Source organism: Bos indicus, chromosome 2 (genome assembly GCF_029378745.1).
Source record: "Bos indicus isolate NIAB-ARS_2022 breed Sahiwal x Tharparkar chromosome 2, NIAB-ARS_B.indTharparkar_mat_pri_1.0, whole genome shotgun sequence".
NCBI classification, from domain to species: Eukaryota; Metazoa; Chordata; class Mammalia; order Artiodactyla; family Bovidae; genus Bos; species Bos indicus.
Window position 1 is genome coordinate 38924633 of NC_091761.1, and position 10683 is coordinate 38935315.

General features: G+C 39.0%; 1 non-coding gene across 1 annotated transcript; it reads right to left on the reverse strand.

Moving 5' to 3' along the window:
• Positions 1 to 8085: 8085 nt before the first annotated feature.
• LOC139179141 (U2 spliceosomal RNA) lies at positions 8086 to 8281 on the reverse strand. The gene has a single exon (XR_011563572.1). It is a non-coding gene; the product is annotated as a U2 spliceosomal RNA (small nuclear RNA).
• Between the last annotated feature and the right edge of the window lie 2402 nt (positions 8282 to 10683).

A 10683-nucleotide genomic window follows, 5' to 3' on the forward strand; every position in this document is an offset into this window, starting at 1 on the left:
AACATAGGAAAAAAAATCGTAGTTAAAAGACATTCTACAAAATGCCAACTGGTACTTCTCAAAACTGTTAAGGTTATCAAAACAAGTAAAGTCTGAGAAACTGTCATAGCCAAGAGTAGCCTATGTAGATATGATGAATAAATATAATGTGATATCCAAATAGCATCCTGGAACAGAAAAGGACATTAGGTAAAAGAAATTCTGAATAAAGTATGGACATTAGTTAATGTCCACTAAATCCCATTTATGTAGTTAATATAATATATTAATATTGGCTTATTAAATATAAGAAATGTACCATACTAATGTATGATGTCAGTAAGAGGGGAGACTGGGTGCAAGGTATACAGGAACTCTGTGTACAATCTTCACAACTTTTCTGTAGATATAAAATTGTTCTAAAAATAAAGTTTATTAAATATAAGGATTTTGAAATTGATTAAAGAGAATAAAAATAATAAAAATCATTTTGGAATAGTAATAGCAACATTAATTGGGAAGATATAAATAAATAATATCCAATATACATCTAATGGATATTTGGAAAGACGAAATAGAGAAAATGAGAGGAGGGCAATATTTGAAGATCTGACTGAGAATTTAGCAGAATTGGTAAACACCCAAGAACAACTCGAGGGGACTAAATAAAAATAAACCCACTCTCACACATTAGAGTAGAATCATGGAACACTTAAGCCAATGAGAAAAAATTTAAAAGCAACCAAAGAGAAAAGACAAATCACAAGAAACAATACTGATGCCGACACAATCAAATTTCTCCATCTCTAACATGGAGGAGACCTACCTACAAATTCTGATGGTAAAGAATGCCACTTCATGACATCTTTTGTGAGATTTTCCACTAGCCTTTCCTAGGTGCACAACTTAACTTACAAGGATGGCATGTACACTTCCTTTTTTCTTATATTTCTGCAGATACTAGACGAAGAAAATATTTATTAAAGAGACAAGACTTTGGGTAGAGTTCTGTTAGAAGACACATATTTATATCATAGAATGATACTTTTTTTTTTTTTACCACACCATTTGGCATGTGGGATCTTTGTTCTCCAACCAGGGAAGTGTGGAGCCCCCAGCCGTGAAAGTGTGGAGTTCCAGCCAGTGGACTACCAGGGAATTCCTCATGATAAATTCTAAGGTAAAGATATGTAATGTATTTTAAGAACTTATACTAGGGCCACTAAACTCAGACTGGAGTTAGAAATATGATTATTGTTTTTCACAAATCCTTCAGAAGAGGTGAACAAAGAATTTCACTTGTTATGACGTTAAGTCAGATGGATTTCCCAGGCGGCAGTAGTGGTAAAGAACCCGCCTGCCCACCCAGGAGATATGGGGGATGTGGATTCCATCCCTGTGTCAGCAAGATTCCCCTGGAGGAGGGCATGGCAACCTACTCTACTATCCTTGCCTGGAGAATCCCATGGACAGAGGACCCTGGAGGGCTACAGTCCATAGGGTTGCAAAGAGTTGGACATAACTGAAGCCATTCAGCATGCATGAAAGTCAGACATAGGAGAAAGGAAACTACGAAGTTTTTCATGTAAGCAAATCACTTGAATTTGAAGTGAGCTTTCCTTTCCTTCACAACAGTGTCAGTTTGGTAATGGTGACATGAGAACATTCTGCCCAGATCAGAAATTCATTACTGATGAAAGTGTCTGTGCTCAGACTGAAGAGCAGAGAAGGTGGAATGGTACCCACCTTCCTTCTCAATGGCCAACACAAAGTGTCTTCCATTTTTGCTACACTTGTTTCCTACTTGAATCTCTAAGTACCAATGAACCAGTTAAACCAGAGAGGAAATGAGCAGAGGAATAGTGTTTGCACTGTTTGGAGAGTAAAAGTCTATAATTGTCCCCAAATGCCCAGAATTAAGTAACTAAGTTGATACATCTTCAAATCTAATTGACTAAACAATACAGGTTACTATTATAACTATGCTTCAATATTGTAATCCTACCATTCTTGACCATCTGTAAATAAGTGGATTTTAAACTATTTTTTAAAACTAAAATATAACAAAATCATAGAAGATGAGCTTGGGTTTGAGTCTGATCCTAGCTAGCTGCACTTGAAGGCACAGTTGCCATTTCCTCACCACAATGTGTGACACTTTTATTTCAGTTTTAAAACTGTAGACATAGCCACCGATTAAAAACAGGATGTGGGTGAATAGTCATGCATAGGACTTGCTGGACTAGACATGAGCTAAGATAGTGGTTCTGAAACAGCATCATCAGACCAGTGCTGGCTTGCTGCGCAAGAATCACCTGAGAAACTTGTTAGGATGCAGATTCCCAGGCACCAGATCCCAGATAATCTGTCAGATAGGTCTGGGCGGGGTACAGGAATCTTTCTTTTAAACAAGCTCCCCAAGAGATTCTCAGACAGATAGTCAAGAAACACTGTTCTAGAAACTTACTATTTGTTTGCCAGCTCTGGATGTGTAAAAGGGTTGGATTTTGAGTTATAAGAAGAGAAGTATATTAAAAATTATGAGAAATACAAAGATTATTAAAAATGTCTTTAGAAAAAAGCTGAATTTCTCCTATGAATTTCCTGTTTGATTTCCCATCATGGCTGAGTGAAATCTTTACACTTTCCAGCCTCTGTTTCTCCTCTTTTTTCGTGTGTAACCCTAACCCTTAATTCACTGCAGTGGAAGTCACCTGAAAGGAGTTTCTTTAATTCCCTTCTTCCAATGACTTCTGTCTCTCTTTTCCTTTGCCCCTGGTTCAGAGATAAGGTACTGACAGAAGTGAAACCATGTTTTTCCCATCTTCCATATCTTTTTAACTTAACCATTGATGTCTTCCATCAGGCCTGTACATGTTTTGTTTTTATTTTTAAATTTTTTCTTATTCTGATTTTGACCAGTTAGACCTGCTTTTCCAGCATGAAATTAAATAAAATCGTATCTCTTCAATATTTAATTTTATGAATCCACAGTCTGCTCAGCTTTGAAGGAGCAGACTTTGATTCATGGGTCCTGTTTCACCTTCATTTCTAAATTCCCTGAGAATAATGGGACCTTCCTTACTTGATGGAGCTTCCAAATTTCCTGAAAAAAGAAGTGGAGAATTTGAAATGCCACTAGTGGGTCCAGGTTCTGTTACTTGCCTTTGCTACGGTCACAAAACATCATTACTGAAATCCTGCCCTGTAGCGAGGTAAGGGGAGCGAGGAGGGAGGAGGGTTCAGGATGGGGAGCACATGTATACCTGTGGCGGATTCATTTCGATATATGGCAAAACCAATACAATATTGTAAAGTTAAAAAAAAAAAAAAGACTGACATCATCTCTTGTCCTGAGACTTCAGGATCTTGGTGTTTTTTGGAAAGAGGCCGATCTAGGTAGTTAATGCAGCCAAAAGAATGTGAGTTTCTAAGATTTCAGTTCTCTTAATTTTCATTCATATGTTGTATCTGTTTTTAAACTAGATATACACGTTTTTAATTAAAAATATAATTTAAAAATTTAAATTAATTAAATAATTTAAAAATTTCATCTTTTGTCTTCAAGACACCTTTCTTAATTGGATGGCTGAATTGGAAGGAGCTGTGGTCTAATTTTGCACACTGGAGCAACCTCTGTCTGCGTACCCAGCAAGGTTCTGGTATTAAGCAAAACCCACCAGCTGAGACTGCTCCTTTCCCTGTGGTGAAATCTCTTTGTGATCTTTTCCTGTTAGTGGACTTCATTAAGGACAATTTCAATTCCTGAAAGGTCTTAAAGAGCTGACTTTAGAGTCTAGAGAGAGGGAATCAGTGTTTCTTTTCTGACTTATTGATTCTCCTCCAATGATATCCAACTTCACATACCAAAGATGCTCCTTGTTTGCTGATGAAAGGTCCTGTTTTTTCACACATGGTAGGACAAGGCACTGGCACCCCACTTCAGTACTCTTGCCTGGAAAATCCCATGGACCGAGGAGCCTGGTGGGCTGCAGTCCAGGGAGTCGCTAAGAGTTGGACACAACTGAGCGACTTCACTTTCACTTTTCACTTTCATGCATTGGAGAAGGAAATGGCAACACACTCCAGTGTTCTTGCCTGGAGAATCCCAGGGACAGCGGAACCTGCTGGGCTGCCGTCTATGGGGTCGCACAGAGTCAGACACGACTAAAGTGACTTAGAAGCAGCAGGGTAGGTTGTGACTCGTGTTAGAACTAGTTCATTAAAGAGCCAAGCTAGTGATTCTTCCCTTATTAACAAAATCATATTCCAAGATTACTTGTTGTCTCCACTTCCAAACTTAGAGAAATTTGTCATATTTCCCTTAAATATATGTGTATATATACAGATACATGTATATATCTGTGTGTATATATGTATATATACATACATACATATGTATACATCTGTATATATACATCTTCTCTTGACTGATTTCTTCTTGCATCTGTTGCTGTATCTTTTCCCTTCTGTTAACAGCTAATCTTGGAAAAGTGTCATTGACAACCTTCTAAAGAACAAGGCTATGGTTCTTTCAATTAAACTTTATCTTCCTTAACCACTTTGTAACATTTGATACCTGCAGTCAGACTCTTTCCTTTATGAAACACTGCTGCCTTCTAGATTATTCCTTTTCTGATTTCTCTTTCAGCCACCTACGTGAGAGATTCCTTAGGTTCTCCACTCTCTATATTCTTTTCTTGGGGTTCTCATCTTCTGTTACAATTTCACATACCACTGATGTGTACCTCAGCAGTTTTCCCAGACATAATTTCTTGCTTTTAATCTAACTGTCTGACCCTATCTTTCCCTGTTTATCCTACATATCCTGTATTTCAGTTATACTGAATGAACAGTGATTTTCTATGATTACAGAGATTAGGGAGAATATATAAATGAGTGATATGGGCTGGATCACAAATAATTTTGAAGAGACACTCTCTCTCAGTGTCAGGACAGAGGGAAAGGTAGGTGAGACCCAGGAGGTCATGGCCAGGAAGCTAGCTGCTGCTCAGCCCTGCTGAATTGTTTTTCAGACTTCCCTCCCTCCTTCCCTCTTTCTTTCTTTTCATCCTTCCTTCCTCCCTTCCTCTCTTTCTTTCTTTCTACATGATCCCCTGGTTTCTAAATGTTCAAAACTAAATTTTAAAAGACACATGGCAAACCAACCATAATGTATTTGCCAGCTGTTTGTAGCCTGATGAAAAGCAGTTTGCAACTTCTGGCCTCAACCTAGATTATTGACAAAACTCCCTGCACAATCCATGCTCTAACTCAAGTCTCTGCCTATTCCACTCACCTTACAAAGTTGCTAGATCTGTCTTCCAAAGGTTGAAGTGAACTGCAAGTCATTTTCCAGTAAAACATTCTGTTGTTGGTCAAACCAATCAGAAAATCTTAGCAGAACTCTAAATGTTCTTCTCAACATGGTCACAATTTTCCTGTCCAGCCTTATTTTCCCTGCTTCTCTGCCTGTGTCTCTGCCTTAGTGACTTTCTCAGCAGACATCTGCTTAACTGCCCTACCAGAGTGACTCAAGCTCTCTGTTCCTACTTTCATCCACCTTTGGTATGCTCACGCACCTCTGCCCCTGCTAGTGGGGATATGCCATTCAAGGTTTCTTTGTTTTTATTCTCAGCTGGGCTTGCAATTTTAAAACTGTTGTTGAAAATTGGCTGGACAATATAAAACGTTAGAAGAAAATAGCAAAAATCAAAAATTCTGCAATTAGATTTCTTCACAAGGGTCTTCTAATTTTCCTTTCATTTTAAAGAAGCTAAGACTGAATATTCTGGATAATGCTTTTACAAGAAGGATAACGTTGGAGTGCCAGTTAGTGGATCTATACTGAAAGAAGAGTACGTGGCCTTAAGTCAAAATGGCGATGAGTGAAGCTATACCTGTATGCATGCATGCAAAGTCACTTCAGTCATGTCTGACTCTTTGTAACCCTAGGGACTGTAACCCACCAGGTTCCTCTGTCCATGGGATTCTCCAGGCAAGAATACTAGAGTGGGTAGCCATTCCTTTCTCCAGGGCATCTTTTGGACCTTGGGATTGAAACTGGATATCTTATTTCTTCTGCATTGGCAGATGGGTTCTTTACCACTAGTGCATTCTGGGAAGCCCCTGTACATGTATACTTTAGGTTAAAATAAATGTATGTCATTTCATGATTATCTGCTTTAATAGACTTTTTAGATTGATCAACTATGTGTCAAAAGTACCTCAGATTGTATTTGGTAGTCTGCAACCTCCCTTCCTCTGAAAGGAGAGTGAAAAAGCTGGTTTAAAACTCAACATTCAAAACACAAAGATTGTGGCATCTGGTCCCGATAGGGACACAATGGAAACAGTGACAGAATTTATTTTCTTGAGCTCCAAAATCACTGCAGATTGTGACTGTAGCTATGAAATTAAAAGACGCTTGCTCCTGGGAAGAAAAGCTATGACTAAGCTACACAGCATATTAAAAAGAAGAGACATTACTTTGCTGACAAAGGTCCATCTAGTCTAAGCTATGTTTTTTTTCCAGTAGTCATGTATGGATGTGAGAGCTGTACCATAAAGAAAGCTGAGTGCCAAAGAATTGATGCTTTTGAACTGTGGTGTTGGAGAAGACTCTTGAGAGTCCCTTGGACTTCAAGGCAATCAAACTATTCAATTCTAAAGGAAAATAGTCCTGAGTATTCATTGGAAGGACTGATGCTGAAGCTGAAGCTCAAATACTTTGGTAACCTGATACAAAGAACTAACTCATTGGAAAAGACCAGAATGCTGGGAGAGATTGAAGGCAGGAGGAGAAGGGGATGGCAGAGGATAAGGTTGAATGGCATCACTGACTCGATGGCCATGAGTCTGAGCAAGCTCCAGGAGATGATGATGGACAGGGAAGGCTGACGTGCTGCAGTCTATGTGGTCCCAAAGAGTCGGACACTACTGAGTGACTGAACTGAACTGAAGTGAACTTCCCTTCATCCAAATTCCCTTGACATTATTGTTTTATTTACTCTGCTCCTTCAGGCTATAGGTCCCCCTCTTCATGTCTGATTTTCTGAAATTCATTATTTATAAATTGGCAAAATTCATTATTTATAAATTGGCTCAAATGTCACACTCATCACTCTGCTGCTGCTGCTGCTAAGTCGCTTCAGTCCTGTCCGACTCTGTGCGACCCCATAGACGGAAGCCCACCAGGCTCCCCTGTCCCTGGGATTCTCCAGGCAAGAACACTGGACTGGGTTGCCATTTCCTTCTCCAATGCATGAAAGTGAAACGTGAAAGGGAAGTCGCTCAGTCGTGTCTGACTCCTAGCGACCCCATGGACTATAGCCCACCAGGCTCCTCCATCCATGGGATTCTCCAGGCAAGAGTACTGGAGTGGGGTGCCATTGCCTTCTCCGCTCATCACTCTACATGTGTGCAAATATACATATGCATGCACACTCATACCACACCCACAATTTTCCATTTGAATTTTCTTCTTGATATGAACTCTCTATCCTTTACCTATTTTTGGTCTTTTTGCTTCTCTTTCCTGATATTAATAGTACTGATTCTCTTCTTTGTTATACTGAATAGTGACTTGTATTTTTATCTTATGCCTTATTATTTGAAGGCAGATTTATTTATGTATTCATTCCTATGTTTCCCACTGTACCAACCATTGTATATACACATGGGAAGTATCTAGACCGGTTTGGTTTCTTACACCCCCAAACTCCTCTCGCTCCTTTTATTAAGATCAAAGGATGTTGGCTGTCAGCTTCATCTGGACCTCTAATAGGTGCTCAAATCTGTTGAACGATTGTATTTAAATACCCAAGAGACTAAAATCTGTCACAGAATTGGCAGGCCAGTAATAATGAATTTCTTCCCTTTCTCTGTCATCAGAGTTGACAAACTTGGGGAAAAAGATACACTGAGTTTAGAAATGGTATATTGCCAGGCCAATACTGAGTTGATATTCACTGCTTTTAGCAAAATCTTTGGATTTAATGCATGTTCATGTTTGCAGTATGTATGTTGATTTTATAATTTGAGATTGTATGTAAATCCACATGCTTTATTTCTGTGCAATTGGAGATTTTTGATTGTCGCTATTTCAAGGGGAAGAATTTTACATTCAAAGTGGTCCAAAAGATATTTATTGATGTTTTTGCCTTAAAAACAAACAACAACAACAACAAAAAATATTGTGTATGACTCGCTAGCCATGGAACAGATTAAAAACTTGGCAGTCATTTTAAACTGATAACAACAGATACTATACTTTATCTTAGCCAAAAGGCCGAGAAGTGATGAGAATCATTTTGGAAAGGCAATAGAAATATGTGTGCCCACTGGGCTTATTTTGGAAACAAAAAAGAATTTGAAAATGTCAAGTTTACAAGAGCAGAATCCCTTTGTAAGGTGCCAGAACATGGAACATGCTTAACAAGAATCAAGCATGGATTATTGACATTCCTCAAATTGTTAGTGGAAGCACACTGACTGAAACCGCCCACCCTGGCCAGGCACCATAGTAACCATTTGCATGAGCTGTTTTACGACAGGAGATAAAATAACTGAAAAGGTGGAACATGGAACTACTAAACCACCACCACCCGGGAGAGTTCAGGAAAGGTCAAAATATGACACCACATGTCCAACCATCTCCCAGAATCCTTCTCATGGCATCCGTCTTGGCTGAACGAGGCGTGCACCAGCAGGAAGGACTCTGAGTTAGAACGACAGGCTGAAGGCAACCTAGAAACTAATCCCATCACCATAAAACCTGAGACTGCAAGCCATGGGGCCGAGCAGTTCTCCTGGGTTCCTTTACCCTATTCTATTGCTCTCTGCCCAGGCAGCCCTTCCCAATAAAATCTCTTGCTTTGTCAACACATGTGTCTCCACAGATGATTCATTTCTGAGTGTTAGACGAGAGCCCACTTTCAGGCCCCGGAAGGGGTCCCCCCTCCTGCAACAATATGAGAGTGTTCATGAGCATATTTGCCTGGCAGTGAGAAAAAACTTTGTGTTTTTATTAAATCATATTAAAAATATTCACAGTTAACTCCTACTCACTTGCTCAGAGGAGTTTTTGTCAACACTTTAGTGAGATTTCTTGGCTCAGGCCTTTGTCTGGTCATTGATATATTAAATTGTGGCTTAAAAAAATATATGTATATATATATGTGTGTGTGTATGTGTATATATATATATATATAATTGTAGTTTTTAATATCCCCCAAACCAAAAACATTTAATATATTTATATGAGTTATACCATATATAATGCTCAATAAATTGATGTTTTAAATTTCATCAGTCTACTTATTTTTATAAAATTTAGAATCAAGTTTTTAATATCTAAGCCTTTTAAAATTTATTTCACCTTGAAATTTCTTATTAAGTTTAAAATTTTTTTTCCTTCTCATTAGCATTTTAACTATTTTAATGAATCCCTTTCTTAAGTTAATGATTTCTTGATTTTCTTCTTTCATGTGTGTGTTGGTTACAGATGTCCAATCACCCCACTCCCACGCCATCCTCCTTATACTATTTGAAGTTTGCTGTTATTGTTCGGTCCCTGAGTGGTGTCCTGACTCTTTGTGACCCCGTGGACTGTAGTATGTAGCACGCCAGTCTTCCCTGTCCTTCACTATCTCCCAGAGTTTGCTCAAATTCACGTCCATTGAGTTGGTGATGCTATCTAACCATTTCATCTTCTGCCGCCCCCTTCTTGTGCCTTCAGTCTTTCCCAGCATCAGGGTCTTTTCCGATGAGCTGGCTTTTCGCATCAGGTGGACAAAGTACTGGAGCTTCAGCTTCAGCATAAGTGCTTCCAATGAATATTCAGGATTGATTTCCTTGAGGATTGACTGGTTTGATTTCCTCCCTTTTTAAGGGACTCTCAAGAGTCTTCTCCAGCACCACAGTTCAAAAGCATCAATTCTATGGTGCTCTTTATGGTCCAACTGTCAACATCAGTAGCATCTTCCCAAGTGGCACAGTGGTAACAAAACTGCCTGCCATCGCAGGAAGTGCAAAGAGATACAGGTTCAATTCCTGGGTCGGGTAGATGCTTTGGAGTAGGAAATGGCAAACCACTCCAGTATTCTTACCTGGAAAATTCTATGGACAGAGGAGCCTGGTGGGCTAGAGTCCATGGGGCCACAAAGAGTTAGACACGACTGAGGGAATGCCCATACACATTGTCACATCCCTACATGACTACTGGAAAAGCCATAGCTTTGACTATAGGGATCTTTGTTGACAAAGTCATGTCTTTGCTTTTTAATACACTGTCTAGGTTTGTCATAGCTTTCCTTCCAAGGAGCAAACATCTTTTAATTTCATGGCTGTAGTCACCTTCCACATTGATTTTTGGAAAGTTCTTCACTTTCTGCCTTTAGAGTGGTGTCATCTGCATATCTAAGGCTGTTGATATGCTTTGTTTATGATCCAATGAATATTTGAGGTTTAAGATTATACAAAACTTTCTAGTACTGACTCTTTACTGCATCATTTTCCTCCTTGTGGCCCTGTGCATATCAAGGTAATTCTAGAGTTAGCAAGGACTGAGCAATGTCTGTCTTTTTCTGTTCTCCCAGAGAGTTTCTGAAAGGCTGGCATAGTCTGGTCCTCAAAGGATGGATAGAACTCAACTTTAAAATCACCTAGGTCTACTATTTACTTTGCAGAAAATCTTTAAAAATT